The 15,678-nt window shown below is 40.8% G+C and overlaps 1 long non-coding RNA gene across 1 annotated transcript in view; it reads right to left on the reverse strand.

Moving 5' to 3' along the window:
- The window catches only part of LOC111752382 (uncharacterized), a 46,572-nt gene extending 41,381 nt beyond the window's left edge, over nt 1–5,191 (reverse strand). The window contains exon 1 of the long non-coding RNA XR_002787329.2: nt 4,907–5,191. This is a non-coding gene — a long non-coding RNA (uncharacterized LOC111752382). The remainder of the gene's footprint in view (nt 1–4,906) is intronic.
- Nucleotides 5,192–15,678: the final 10,487 nt, after the last annotated feature.

Below are 15,678 nucleotides of genomic sequence, written 5' to 3' on the forward strand. Positions count from 1 at the left end.
CATTAAAAACCACATCCATGATGATATCTGTTAGGCTCTCAGATTAGAAGAATTAAAACACACGTGCCTGCACGCATGCACACACACACACACGCACACATGCACGCACAAAGGAGGGCATCATTGCGAAGAAGAGTTAGGCTCTGCTAACATCACAAGAGAAGACAAAGTGATGCTTTCTACTTCCTTCTTTGTTGTCAGTGTGACCCATCCTAGCTGCATAGCATCACGCAGAAAGGAGCCAGGGCTAAAGCAGCTTGCCTGGCACCCTGGTTTCCAGCCCGAGCAGATGAGGACGGCTTGGTAGGCAGACTAATCCCAACAGCTGTACACTTAGCCAGCCCAATCATTTAGGAAAATAACAAGAAGTCGTCGGATAACCGAAATTAGACTGTGCCATTCTCCTAGGCTCCACCTGGCACAGGCTGCAATCCAGCGATTCTCCACTTGATGGCTGGTTGTGTCACTGCTAGTCAACAGCTGCCCCGCATCCAGAGAAGACTGGGATTGATTTAGGTCAGTGAGTCGGGTTTCTCCTTTACACCTTGTTCTAAGTGAGGCGGGGGCATCTGTGCCAGCCCCTGTGACCAGCCTTACATGTGAGCTGGGAGAGTCACACCGCTTCAGGGAGGCAACGTTGCCTGTACAGGCCCCAGCCAGACACCCCATGGCAAGCATTGTCTCCATTGTCCTAGACTTTATTCCTGTAGGTAGAGCAGCGTGGCATAAGAAGCCCCCGAACTATTCCTACAAATGGCGGGAGACCAGCCGTTCTCCATCGGAAGCCGTTTGGCTTACAAGGCTCCGAGCAGTACCTGCTCAGCTGAAAATTCATGCTGCCAAGTTAGAAGCCAACGTGTGCGTGCAGACTGCATCTCTGCTTCTGGCTGAGCAAATACTCCTCAGATAAGAAAGGATAAGCAGTAGCAGGAGAATACAACTTTAGAGCTCGGTGGCTTTGCACTAGGTGTCTGCCTCTGCTTTGCCGCATTGCGACTCGGCAGCCACAAGAGCTGGAGCTCTGACAGTTTCGATAATGCAGAAAGCAGCAGCTATGACACAGCAGTCAGCTGACTTGCAGGGTGCTATCATTCAATGTCCTCTACAGAACGAGGCCAGCTTCTAAGGTGGCACCAGGCAGATGACCTCGACTACAGAGAGTAGCTTACATAGGGCAGCCTTTCCCAGGCCACACCTGGCAGTGACATCTTACATAGCTTTTCTCTCAGCCAGAGGTTTTAACTGTTTCTGTCCTCCTTGCTAAGATGGAACAGATTGGGGTGACCATTCCAAGACGAAAACAGGTTAAAACCATAACCATCCCTATGATTTTCACTCATTTCATGTTCGAAGTGTAATTGTAGGAGAATTTCTTCCCATGTTTTGGCTTTAAGAGCATACCTCTTATTTAACAGGTAGGAATTGCCTGGAGCTACTGCTGTGTGTGTGTGTGTGTGTGTGTGTGTGTGTGTGTGTAAGTGCTACTGCTGCTAACCAAAAGATCAGAAGTTTGAATCCACCATGCACTCCTTGGAAACTCTGTGGGGCAGTCCTACTCTGTCCTATAGGGTGGGTATGAGTCAGAATCGACTCGACATCAATGGGTATACATATATGTATATGTGTATATACATACACTCTGAAAGAGCTCTGGTGGCGCAGTGGTTAAAGCACTCAGCTGCTAACCAAAGGGTTGGTGGTTCGAGCCCAGCAGCCACTCCGCAGGACAAAGATGTGGCAGTCTGCATCTGTAAAGATTTACAGCCTTAGAAACCCTATGGGGCAGTTCTACTCTGTTCTGTAGGGTCACTAGGAGTTGGAATTGACTCCACAGCAGTGGGTTTGGTTTTGGTTTTACTTTTAAGCTCTAATGAGCTAGTAAATTGTACCTAACAGAATGGCAATAGCAATCAGAAAAAACTCAAAGGTAAATTAGTCCAGAAGTAGCCTTAAATCAGGGCCCGATTTCCACACAGCAGTATGCACAGTGTATGTGAAACACAGACTTGCATCCCAATCAATCTGACAATGGAGCAAAAGCCTTATATGGGATTACCCCAGTGGTTTGAGAAATGCTAAAATAAGAAAGCAGTCATTATTATGCATTTGTTTAATGACTGTAATCATACTGAATTAATTTAACTTGCTGCAATGTTTAACAGAAAGTCAATTATAAATTTGTGCTAAAAGAATAACAATACTGGCATTTGCATAGCACCCTGTTCTGTGGAGACATCCTCTGAAGATAACCTCATATCCTGGACATTTACAGAGCAGTCAGGACATGGTAAGTGCTCTCCAGAACAATCCAGGGCCAGCCTCTCTGAGGACAGGTGCTTCTGATTCTAAGCCAGAATGGCACATATATTGTATGAACAGCATACAGAGAGTTGCCACATTCATTTATGCTGGTCACTTTCGAAGGGTTCAGTGGTTTTTTTTTTTTTTTTATCTCTCAATTTTATTCTCCCATTTGCTTCTCATTTGGCTCTCTTGAAATGAATTCCACTTGAAAGGGGAAATTTCCAGATAGCAAACAGAGAGGTCAAGATTTGACGAAAGATTTCCTGGAGGGAATGTAAAATGGTACAGCCACTGGCGAAGCAGTTCGGAGGTTCCTCAAAATGTTAAGCATAGAATCACCATAAACCTATTGCCGTCGAGTCGATTCCAACTCATAGTGACCCTATAGGACAGAGTAGAACTGCCCCGTAGTTTCCAAGGAGTGCCTGGCGGATTCGAACTGCACACCTTTTCGTTAGCAGCCGTAGCACTTAACCACTACGCCACCAGGGTTTCCTAGAACTACTATATGATCTAACAATTCCACTCCCAGGTACACACCCAAAAGGATTGAAAGCAGGGACACAAACAGATACTTGTATACCAGTGTTCACTGCAGTGCTACTCACAATAGCCAAAAGAGGGAAACAACTTAAAAGTCCATCAATATATCAATGGATTTAAAAAAAAAAAATGTGTATATACATGCAATGGAATATTACTCGGCCATGAAGAGAAATGAAGTTCTGATGTATGCTACAACATAGACGAACGTTGAAAACATTAAGCTGAACAAAATAAGTCAGTCACAAAAGGAAAAATACTATACGATCTCACTTACATGAAGTAAGCAAATATATAGAAACCAAAGATTATGAATAGTTACCAGGGTTGGAAAGGAGCAGGGAAGGAGGATTTTTTGTTTGGAGGCTTTGAATTTATGTTATTGGTAGTGGGATATTTTGGAAAAGGATAGCGATGATGGTAACACAACATGAAAAATGTAACCAATGTCATTGAATTGTAAATTCGGAAGTTGTTCTGGCAGATGTTTTGGTGTATATATCTTTACCACAATTTAAAAGGAAACAAAAAACTGAATGAAAAAACAAAAAAAATGTTTAAATAGCAAATTTTTCATTACATATATATACTTACCACACACATATAAACTAAATAAAAGGCCATTATCCATGTAATTAGAGAATAACTATGAGTGTTAAGTGGCATTTAAATAAGGGACTGATCCTATTTGAGTTGGAAGGGCTGTAGTAGTGAGCTGTAGGCTCATGCTGAGAGGTGACAGCACAGAGGACCAAGCACAGGCCCTCTCTTTCTACACCCTCTTCAGCTCTCATTACTAACATCCAATATTCTCATTAATTAAAGCCTTGCTGCCAACTTTCAAAGCCTGCCATAAGGAAATGAACCCTCAGTCACAAAAGGATACAAGTAACTGGTAAGTTTTCATGTAAATCCACAGAGGCAGCTGTATTTCTGGAGAAAATAAAGCTTCCAGCAAAGGTATGGCTACTTAGTTGTGGACTTTCAAGCATTGATTCTCCAGATGGAAAATCATTTTGAGGAGTAAGGAGGCCTTCTAGGGAGACCACTTTTCCTGCTTCATCATACGAGTTCTGAGCCCAGGACGCTCACCTCCCAACAGTGGTAGGTAAGGCTTGGCCAGGAAATCCCTAAAGCCAACATAACATGGACCTCAAATATTGCTGGTCAGTGTGGGTCCTTGAGGTAGGACAAATCGTGGCATTGTCTTTCACTCTTCTCAAGGACATCATTTCTTTGGTTGTGATTTCTCTCAGGTTCTTGACCACCAAAGAGAAGTAGCCTGAGCAATGATACTTTTTAAAAGCTCCCCTAGGTAATTGATTGTACTGTGTACCCAGGATTGAAAACAACTAATTAAATAATGCTAAGTACTTCTTTTTGCAAATGTGAATTTCTGGTTGGAAATTCATGCACACTACATATGTTTTAAGGAGCCTTAGTAGTGCAGTGGTTAAGCACTTAGCTGCTAACCAAAAAAATGGAGCTTTGAACCCGTCAGCCACTCCTTGGGAGGAAAAACCTGGTACTCTAATCCCATAAAGATTTACAGCCCAGGAAACCTTATGGGGAAGTTCTACTCTGTCCTATAGGGTCACTAGGAATTGGAATTGACTTGATGGCATACAACAAAGCAAAATATATCTTTTAGGAGTCCCTGGTGGCATAAGTGGTTGATGTGCTCAGCTGCTACTCAAAAAGTTGGAGGTTTGAGTCTACCCAGAGGCATCTTGGAAGGAAGAACTGGTGATCTGCTTCTGAAAAATCAGCCACTGAAAACGCTATGGAGCATAGATCTACTCTGGCATACATGCGGTCACCATGAGTCAGAATTAATCCAATGGCAACTGGTATGGTAACCCTGTTGTTGTTGCTGTTGGATTGCATGGAGTCAATTCCAACTCCTAGTGACACCAGCTGACTGAGTAGAACTGCCCCATTGGGCTTTCTTGGCTATAAAGTTTACGGAAGTTACCCTGTCAGTTGTTGTCAGGTTCTGATGCATAGCAACCCTATGTTCAATAGCACGAAACCCTGCCTGGTCCTGCCCCATTCTTACAATTGTTATGCTTGAGCCCATTGTTGAAGCCACTGTGTCAATCTGTTTCATTGATGGTCTTCCTCCATGATGTCCTTCTCCAGGGACTGATCCCTCCTGGTAACATGTCCAAGGTATGTGAAACAAAGTCTTGCCATCCTTTCCTCTAAGGAGCATTCTAGTTGTACTTTTTCCAAGACAGACTTGTTTGTAATCTGTTGCTGTCGAGTTGACTCTGACTCACAGCGACTCGACAGGACAGGGTAGAACTGCCCCATAGAGTTTACAACCCTTTGGTTAGCAGCTGTGGCACTTAACCACTACGCCACCAGGGTTTCCTGTATAATAACAGAACTGTAGAAGGAAGAATAGAAACAATTACCATTTATTGAGTATCTGTAATATATGAGGTACACATGATAATCTTCCCAAAAGTAAACACATGTATAGCACTTTCTACGTACCAGAATTCCGAGTGCTTTGTATATAATGGAGCCCTGGTGGCGCAGTCAGTGGTTGAGAGCTACAGCAAGCTACGCTTGCTAACCAAAAGATCAGCAGTTTGAATCCACCAGCTGCTTTTTGGAAACCCTATGGGGGGAGTTCTACTCCGTCCTATAGGGCCACTATGAGTCAGAATCGACTTGATGGTAACGGGTTTTTTTTATATATAATAAGTCAGTTAATCCCTACAACAACCCTATAAGGAAGATGTTATTATTATTCCTATAACAACTCCATTACACAGGAATTACTATGCCACTTTCACAAATGGGAAAACGGAAGTATGGAAAGGTGAATATTGCCTGAATGACACAGCTCGGAAATGTGGGTGTACAGATTCAGACTCATGTGTGTCTAATCTGGGTTCAAATTCAAATCCTCTGTTCTTAGCTACTAATATGCAGATATGGGCTTCCTACGGATTAGTGTTTAGTTGCAATAGTTTCTGATGAGTTGGAAGAGCCTAGATAAAGAAGGAAAAAACAGAAGCTAGACTTGGAATCACTCAGGGGATGGGTGTAAATCTAAGAATTGGTGGGTAAGGAGACTCTCATAAGAATTACCAAAAAACTGGACTTTTTCACTAATATATTTCTTTAATGATATTCGGGCTTGGTTGTATGCTGATAAATAAGCAATCTGGGGTGGGGGCACGGGGGTGGGAAGCTCTGGTTTGTAGTATTTGCCATTTCCTAGAATGGCCAGTTTTAAGATTCCAACAGTTTAACAACCTGCTTGCAAAATTCCTGCATATTTTTAACAATTGGCTCTCAGAAGGCAGTAAGAGTTGGCTCCAGAACACCACTCTTTGGGCTGAGTAAGACTACTCTGCCCCCTCCGGAAGCCACATTATTTTATTTAAAAAAAAAACCAAACCTGTTGCTGTAGAGTCAATTCTGACTCCAGCGACTCTATAGGCCGGAGTAGAACTGCCCCACAGGGCTTCCAAGGAGCGCCTGGTAGATTCAAACTGCTGATCTTTTGGTTAGCAGCTGTAGCTCTTAACCACTACACCACCAGGGCTCTGCATTACTTTATTAAAAAAAAAAAAAAAATTACTTTATAGTACCTATAAATCCCTCATAATAGACTAAAACATACCAATGGTCATGAATATGGCACAGGACCAGGCAGCATTTCTTTTGTTATACATAAGGGTGCTATGAGCTGGTGCTAACCTGATGGCACCTAACAACAATGACAACATACATTCAGAGTGGAGTTTGCATTAAACACACTGTTCACTGATGCTGAAAGACCTTAGGTAGTCTCCTATATCTTTCTTGCTCTCCCTCCAAAAGTGTGTACTTTTACATCTTGTATTAAATTAAAAAGTTTTTTACTGCCTTTTTTTTACTTCAAAAGGAACGTAAGAATTTTATATTTCTCTTTGCTCGACTATGTAATAATCCTAACAAATGGGAGCTGCATTTTAAGGGGGAGTGGTCCTTGATTAATTGGGTGAAAGATTCCTCACCACTGTCAAGTGGCCAGCCTTTGGAAAACCTAAAGTAGCTGCAGGTGGATGTTTATGTAGGCACTTGTGTGCACATACATGCATTCACAGTATTTATTGAGAGCCTAGTATATAAGCCAGTAGCATGTGCAAACACTATCCTCACCATTTTGGACTAACACCTGTTCCTAAGTGCTTTCCCATGTTTTACCTTAGCAATGCACAATATTTTGAGGCCTTGACAGTCATGCAAGTCACCTTGTAAGTATATGATTACCATGAGGTCATGATCTGAATTCAGACCTAGCAAATTAAATGGCAATTACCCTTTGAGAAACCATGTAACTCTAAGGATAATCACCATGTTCTGTGTAATTTTTTTTTAAGATCTTTGGGGGCACAAATTTGTAAAGCACATATAACCAATTGAATAATTACATAAGAAGTGGGCTGAAAGGTAATTACAAAATAATTGCATGCTATTTGATCCCTCTATGAAAACATGTTTAATAGGATATTCCCCCAAACTGTTTCTTTTACCTGTGGACCATTTCAGGCTTATTCTTTTTTCTCAGTTCTGTGCAACACTAAGCCATAACTGTTTTGAATAATATTATTTGGTAAAATATACTAAAGTGTAGGTCTTAAGTATAGGTTAAAAAACTAGATATGAAGCTTATTTTCCTTCTACTTTATGTCAAGTTTATTAGTTTTTAAACTTGATTGTTAAATGTGGTCTATTTTTAGGAAAATGCACAATAGAATAGAGTTTTTTTGTTTGTTCTTTTGCTGTTTATTCATGCAGGGTTCTTTCTAGAATCTGAATGAGCTTGTGGAGTACTTCCCAAGTGTTACTAACTTTGTATTCCTTTTACCTCAAATGGCAAGCCTGGCCACCTATATTTCTCTCTCCCTCTCTCTGTCTCTGTCTCTAACCCTCTGTGACAGTTAAGTTTGTGTGTCAACTTGGCTGGGCCATGATTCTCAGTGGTTTGGCTGCTATGTAATGATGTAGTTTGGCAATTAGGTAATGATATAATTTGGCAGTTATATAATGATGCAGTTATCCTTCATTTTGTGATATAATGCAATCACCTCTATGATACGATCTGATGTGATCAGCCCATCAGTTGTAAGGGGAGTTTTCTCAGGGGTGTGGCCTGCATCCTATATATGGACATTCCAGCAAAGCTCACTGGCTTTTGCTCACTCTGGATCCTGCATCCAGCTCACCATCATCTAATCTCCAGTTCTTGGGACTTGAACAAGTGGCCTGCCGTACTGCCTGCTGAGCTTAGGATTTGTCAGCCTCCACTCTGTGAACTGGCAGCCTGCCATCTGGTGTGCTGATGTTGGATTTGTCTGTCCCTGCAGCTATGTGAGTCAGGAGAAACCTCCAGCCCAACGCCTGACCCACAGACTTGGGGCTTCCCAGCCTCCACAACCGCATGAGCAATTTCCTTGAGCTAAATGTGTGTGTGTGTATACATGCCTCACTTTCACTGGTTTTGCTTCTCAAGAGAACCCAGTCTAAGGCACTCTTCTTCCATCTCTCTCTACTTCCCTCCCTCTCTCCCTCTCCTTTTACTTCAGGAATGGAATCTAACAGTGGTCAGAGATAAAACTAAATAAGTGCGTTTATATGCCACGGAGGAGAGATGTGGGAGCTTGGAGATAGTAGACACTGGGTAAATCACTTATCTTCTCTATCTCTGGCTTATTGTTTTTATTTTTTGTTTGTGTTTTTTTATTTAATTGTTGGCTGATTATTTTTAAGCTGGGAATGAAAACATTTTATAAGTAATGCATGCACATGGATAATGCATGTCAATGTGTATTAAAAAGTTCACAGTGCTCTTTTAAAATGCAAGTACTGATAAAATAGTCATCTTTAAAATTTTTGAGTAATTTTATTCATCAAAAATGATTTAATGCTATTCTATTACTTACCCTCCACCTCTACCACTCCCGAACCCTGTCCCTCATTCTTACTTCTCTTTGGCCATTTCTTGCTCTAAGTGTGCTCTGCAGATGGTCAAGGACCAAAAGCTACAAAACAGCCAAATAAGTGTCAGCAGAAAATTATTCTCTGTATTCTAAGAGGCGATTAAGTTACTGTTTCACTTCTACCTTTAGGAACTTCCAGGATTTTTCCTTGAAGACTATTGCTTGCTACAATCCACAGAAGTGGTCTAAGTGATAAAATTGGCAAGAATTAGAACTCTTAACACTACCAGTGTTCTGAACATACTTTAGATGGCGAAGTGTAGAAATATAATTACATGACACTTGCAATTGAAATGTATGGTTTTTCCACGCCTCTGTGAAAGTATTTGACTTTCAAAGTGTTTTGCCAAAGTGATTCAGGTCTCTTCCCTTCTCAGAGGATATGGTGCCTGGGGAATGACAACCCAGGGCAGATTCAGACTGACAACAGATTCTCTTTTCTCAGACCCTTCATGTCACTAATGCTTAGTCCACTGATAACTCAAAATGAAACCAGCCATTTTTCATTTACTTTATCACTCAACATACCACTGTTTCCTTGATAAGTTAAATATGGCTACAGCTATCAAATTATTTTCTAACTGTAAAAGAACAGAAGTAGTCAGCCTTAAGAATGGCATAATGAGAAAACCAGTAGAGAGCCAAGAAATCAGGGCAGAGTTTATGTTTACAGAGCTTTATACTGAATTAAAAGTCTTATTGATTTAGTAGGAGAACACATTTGTGAAAACTAGGCTACTTAACAGATCTACGAATGTTTTCTTGATGCACATCAGATAAATAAGTTTATGAGATACAACCATCCAGTTTGTAAACTTCTTTGACTTATAGAGATGGCTGCCACTGGGGAGGGACTTATATTCTGTGATTGTACAACACACTTGGAAATTGGGGAAGGTGAGAATGGGAGGCAAAGTCAGAAGTGGAGACAGCTTATGTTAAACGTGTTAAATATTCCTTTCAGAAGTGTGGCTAACAAGAAAGACTCATCAGAAGGAGTAGTTAGAAAGGTGTACATTTCTACAAATTCGGTTGAAGAGAGTATTTATGTATTTATATTTCTGATGAAAATTTTTTGAATAAATGTATTGGCTGAGGAAAAAAGAACGAGTAGAAAAGGATAAGTTGGAGATATAGGAGACAGAAGGGTCCAATGTTGGCGCAAGTTCCCAGAGGAAACATGGGAGGAGGAGAAGAGCCAAGGTGGAAGAGTTGGCCTGGAACATCTGTCTCATCCTTAGACTGAGGCAAAGGTGGTACGGATATAGGAAAGAGCTGACAGTCCTGCCTTGTCTGAGTGTGAGTCCCTTCATTAAAGCAATGCTGGATATGTATTCTGGTCAGAAAAGATAGAGACCATCATCTTTCTAGTAGTCACCTGGATGGCACCAAGGATTAACTGCTTGACTGTTCATCAAAAGGTTGGCAGTTTGAATCTACCCAGAGGTGTCTTGGAAGAAAAGCCTGGTGATCTACTTCTGGAAAAATCAGCCATTAAAACCCAGTAGAGCACAGTTTTAGTCTGACACACATGGCAGTTTTTTTCAATCATCTTCCTGTGTAGTCCTAGATGGAGCTTTTTAAGACAATAGATCAGTTTCCTTGGGAGATAGTATAATATAAAGGTAAATAGTGAGGGCTCTGGCATTAGGTTCAAACCCTGGGGTACCAGCTTTCCAGCCGTGGGACTTTGGTCAAGTTACTTATAATTCTCAGTTTTCTCAAAATTAAATGGAGATTATGATAACAATAATATATCTACCTCAGAGAATTAAGTAACTCATAGTAAACATTCAAGATAATATTTTGATAATATTTTGGTTGCTGTTATTACTCTTGTAATAAATTTAAATTAATAAATATGTTTACAGGGCACTGTTAAGAAATGGTTCTTCTCATTCTGTTTACAGTTGATTTCGTAGGCTCTGGGGAAAGCCTTTAATTTAACCCTATTGAATTCTGTGTGTTAGATTCATTTTATTATTCCTTCCTCCTGAAATCCTTTCGAGTTTTGACTGCATCATTCAATACATTTATTGTCCTTTCCAGCCTGTGTAATCTTTGAATCTCAAGAAAATCCTGTGACAACCACCGCTAATGACATACCCAATATCCATTCTCATCTTCTTCCTTACTGACAAATCCTTGATTTGGCTCAACTGTAGTAACGGGCCCAATCAAAGTACTCTATCTCCCAGTATCACTTTCAGCTAGGGGTGGTCATGTGACACAGTTCAGACCAATGAGATGAAGGCAGACGTCACTGGGTGGACTTGTTAAAGGGCCCAGATCCATGAGAATGAAAGACATATTCTAAGAGTGATGGAGTAGAAAGAAAAGTAGCTTGGGACATGATGCCATTGTGGTGCCACTATGCTGACCCTTAACTGTGCATCTGCAGGCTTCTTGTTATATGACCAAAAAAAACCCTATCTGGTTAAGCCTCTAAATGCTACATTTAGCAAATGCAATTCCTACCTGCTACAGATGCCATCTACAGATAGTTATGGGGTAAAAAAAAAAAAAAAACTTGAACAGAATGGAGCTAAGGATGAGACCCTATGATATATCATTACAAACCATCTTCCACGTTGTTTTTATAATATTGTCTTTGTAAAAACTGCCACATCAATGGGCAGTTGTTTTACCTGTATTAGACTTGTTTCCATTATTAAATGGTATAGATTGTGTCTTATTTCCTTTATATTTGACACAGTGCCTACCCCTATTCTGGGTGTATGTTATGCACACACATTTCATAGATTTGTAAAACTGAAACGAGTCTTGTAATGATCAACTTTTCATTTCACAGATAAGGAAACTGGGGCTCAGACGCCTTGTCCCAACTAGAAATCCAATAAGTCATAATCACTCTGTGTAAGTCACACCCACATTTTCTGATGTCCCAGGCAGTGGTTCACTGCACTGCACCACCCGCATTTGGAAACGAATATAAACTTTCCTTCAGAATTCTGTTTTATTTTACCAAAAATTATATTGTTAACCTTTATGATATCCTTGGAGGCAAATGAGGGATTAAAGAAAGTTTTTTTTTTTTTCTTTCTATCTCAAGTGAATATACTTTGACTCTGAGTACCTGAGTATCCTGTCCACAGTCACAGAGAACCAGGGGCTAGAATTAAAGGAAAATTCAGAGCTTTTGCAACAGTACAGCCACTGTGTCAAAAAGAAAAAACAGACTGATAAAGGGTCCCACATTTCCCTTTGGACTCGAGGAGGTCACTCCGCCTCACCACCGTTGTTGGAAGCTCAGTAATAATGCCTTTTCCCCATTAATGAGTGTTACTCTTTCTAAATGGAAAGCAATTTGTAAATCTCTCTTACCACCCTGAAATGGGGCCATATTGGCACAGTCACTTCCTTGATATTTAATAGCTCCCTAACTCCCTCCAACTGCTGCAGCTGCTTCCCGACAGGCACAGGGAAAGATTAGATACGACATTTGCACCTGGCCAGCCATAAACTGCCTCTTAGCTGCACAAGAAGGTTAACAGGCTCCATCCCCTTCTCTTCTAAGACCCAGAATGTTGAAAAAAACAATAAAAGAGGACTGTAATTGTTTATAAACAATAAAAACTGTGGCATGTATAACATGAATGGATTTATTTGCCTTCTCAGAGTGGTTGCTGACACAGTTGGGCTTGTGATTAGAAATGCCTTCTCTTCTCCTTACTCTTAGTATTCAAATGTTAGACCATAGGATTTGTTTGTATCAGAGTAACAGAGGTTGCCTCCTAACACTGACCGTGTGCTCCATCTGCTAACTAGTGATTCTAACCTTTGAAAACGAAGACTCTTTCTCCTTGTAGAAGCCCCAAGTGGTGCAAATGGTTAACATGCTCAGCTGCAAACTGAAACGTTGGAGGTTTGCGTCCCCCCAGAGGCACCTTGGAAGAAAGGCCTGGTGATCTATTTCTGAAAAATCAGCCATTGAGAACCCCATGGAGCACAGTTCTACTCTGACATACATGGGCCACCATGAGTCAGAGTCAATTCAGCAGCAACTGCTGGTTTTTTTTTTTCCTCTTTTTGTAACTTTGCCTGGGTACTTTCTGGTACATCTGCTTCCAGATGGCTGGCCTCTTCTTTCACTGTTACAGTTTTGCTGACCCTGGGTTGATCCTGAGGCGGAAGAAGCATAGCTCGGCCTGGGAAATAGGGCAGAGTTCGGCACGTTGCACTGATTCCTCTTCTTAATCATGGTTCAGAGAATCCTAGCTGGCTGAAAGCACCATTAAAATGAGTTTATAGGCCACTACAGCCAGCTGCCATCTGCGTAAATGCAATGATGTAATTTGAGAGCATTAAACAACAAAGAAAACATAAAACTCAAAGACTTCATATTAGCAGATAATTTGAATCTGCTAATTTTTCCCACAAATGCTAATGTTGGAGATTCATTCTTAGAATTTGAATAATTCGCTTGACCATGTGGCGTTCAGAGGCACACAGGGAACTTTAGGTGAAATGGAAACTTGCCATATTGGTGACACTTTCCAGTCCTACTTTCTAGTAGTCCCCAAACTGTCCAAGTATGAGAGCCCATTGTTTAACTTACTAATACTTTAGGTGGAACACTTCTGCTGTTTAGCAGACTTGTTGTTGTTGTTGTTGTTAGGTGCCATCGAGTTGGTTCTGACTCATAGCGACCCTATGCACAACAGAAAGAAACACTGCCCAGTCCTGCGCCATCCTTACAATCCTTGTTATGCTTGAGCTCATTGTTGCAGCCACCATGTCAATCTACCACGTTGAGGGTCTTCCTCTTTTCCACTGGCCCTGTACTTTGCCAAGCATGATGTCCTTCTCCAGGAACTGATCCCTCCTGACAACATGTCCAAAGTATGTAAGATGCAGTCTCGCCATCCTTGCTTCCAAGGAGCATTCTGCTTGTACTCCTTCCAGAACAGATTTGTTTGTTCTTTTGGCAGTCCATGGTATATTCAATATTCTTCGCCAACACCACAATTCAAAGGCATCAATTCTTCTTCGGTCTTCCTTATTCATTGTCCAGCTTTCACATGCGTATGATGCAATTGAAAATACCATGGCTTGGGTCAGGCACACCTTAGTCTTCAAGGTGACATCTTTGCTGAAGTCCTTTGCAGCCGATTTCCCAATGCAATGTGTCTTTTGATTTCTTAACTGCTGCTTCCATGGCTGTTGATTGTGGATCCAAGTAAAATGAAATCCTTGACAACTTCAATCTTTTCTCCAATTATCATGATGTTGCTCATTGGTCCAGTTGTGAGGATTTTTGTTTTCTTTATGTTGAGGTGCAATCCATACTGAAGGCTGTGGTCTTCGATCTTCATTAGTAAGTGCTTCAAGTCCTCTTCACTTTCAGCAAGGAAGGTTGTGTCATCTGCATAACGCAGGTTGTTAATGAGTCTTCCTCCAATCCTGATGCCCCATTCTTCTCCATATAGTCCAGCTTCTCGTACTATTTGCTCAGCATACAGATTGAATAGGTATGGTGAAAGAACACAACCCTGACATGCACTTTTCCTGACTTTAAAACCAATCAGTATCCCCTTGTTCCATCAGAACAACTGCCTCTTGATCTATGTAAAGGTTCCTCATGAGCACAATTAAGTGTTCTGGAATTCCCATTCTTCATAGTGTTATCCATAGTTTGTTATGATCCACACAGTCGAATGCCTTTGCATAGTCAATAAAACACAGGTAAACATCCTTCTGGTATTCTCTGCTTTTAGCCAGGATCCATCTGACATCAGCAATGCTATCCCTGGTTCCATGTTCTCTTCTGAAACCGGCCCGAATTTCTGGCAGTTCCCTGTCGCTATACTGCTGCAGCCGTTTTTGAATGATCTTCAGCAGAATTTTGCTTGCATGTGATATTAATGATGTTGTTCTATAATTTCCACATTTTTTGGTTGGATCACCTTTCTTGGGAATAGGCATAAATATAGATCTCTTCCAGTCTGTTGGCCAGGAAGCTGTCTTCCGTATTTCTTGGCATGGATGAGTGAGCACCTCCAGCGCTGCATCTATTTTTTGAAACATCTCGATTGATATTTGTCAATTCCCGGAGCCTTGTTTTTCATCAATGCCTTCAGAGCAGCTTGGACTTCTTCCTTCAGTACCATCGGTTCCTGATCATATGCCACCTCTTGAAATGTTTGAATATTGACTAATTCTTTTTGGTATAATGATTCTGTGTATTCTTTCCATCTTCTTTTGACGCTTCCTGCATCATTTAATATTTCCCCCATAGAATTGTTCACTATTCCAACTTGAGGCTTTAATTTTTTCTTCAGTTCTTTCAGCCTGAGAAGCGCCGAGCACATTCTTCCCTTTTGATTTACCATCTCCGGATCTTTGCACGTGTCATTATAATACTTTGTCTTCTTGAGTTGCCCTTTGAAATCTTCAGTTCAGTTCTTTAACTGCATCAATTCTTCCTTTTGCTTTAGCTGCTCGACATTTGAGAGCAAGTTTCAGAGTCTCCTCTGACATCCATCTTAGCAGACCTATGGCTGTGTATTTTTTTTAAATGGGCCAATGTAATTTGATAAAATTCCTAATCAGCTCAAGTTTCTTTTATCTTCTTACAGTGCCTAACCCTTAACCAGTATAATCACTGCATTAGCAATAGTGAACTACCCTTGAAAATCCTTCTTTAGGAAAACTACATTAAGTAGAATGCAGAGAACATGATGAACAATTTGATTGAATTATTATATGAGATTATTAACAAATATTGGGTTATCATATATAATTTTTAAATCATGTTCTCTCTATTCAGACCCTTAAAATAATAATAAGACAACTTGTTATGTAT

The sequence above is a fragment of the Loxodonta africana genome, chromosome 1 (genome assembly GCF_030014295.1).
Source record: "Loxodonta africana isolate mLoxAfr1 chromosome 1, mLoxAfr1.hap2, whole genome shotgun sequence".
In the NCBI taxonomy this organism is placed as follows: domain Eukaryota; kingdom Metazoa; phylum Chordata; class Mammalia; order Proboscidea; family Elephantidae; genus Loxodonta; species Loxodonta africana.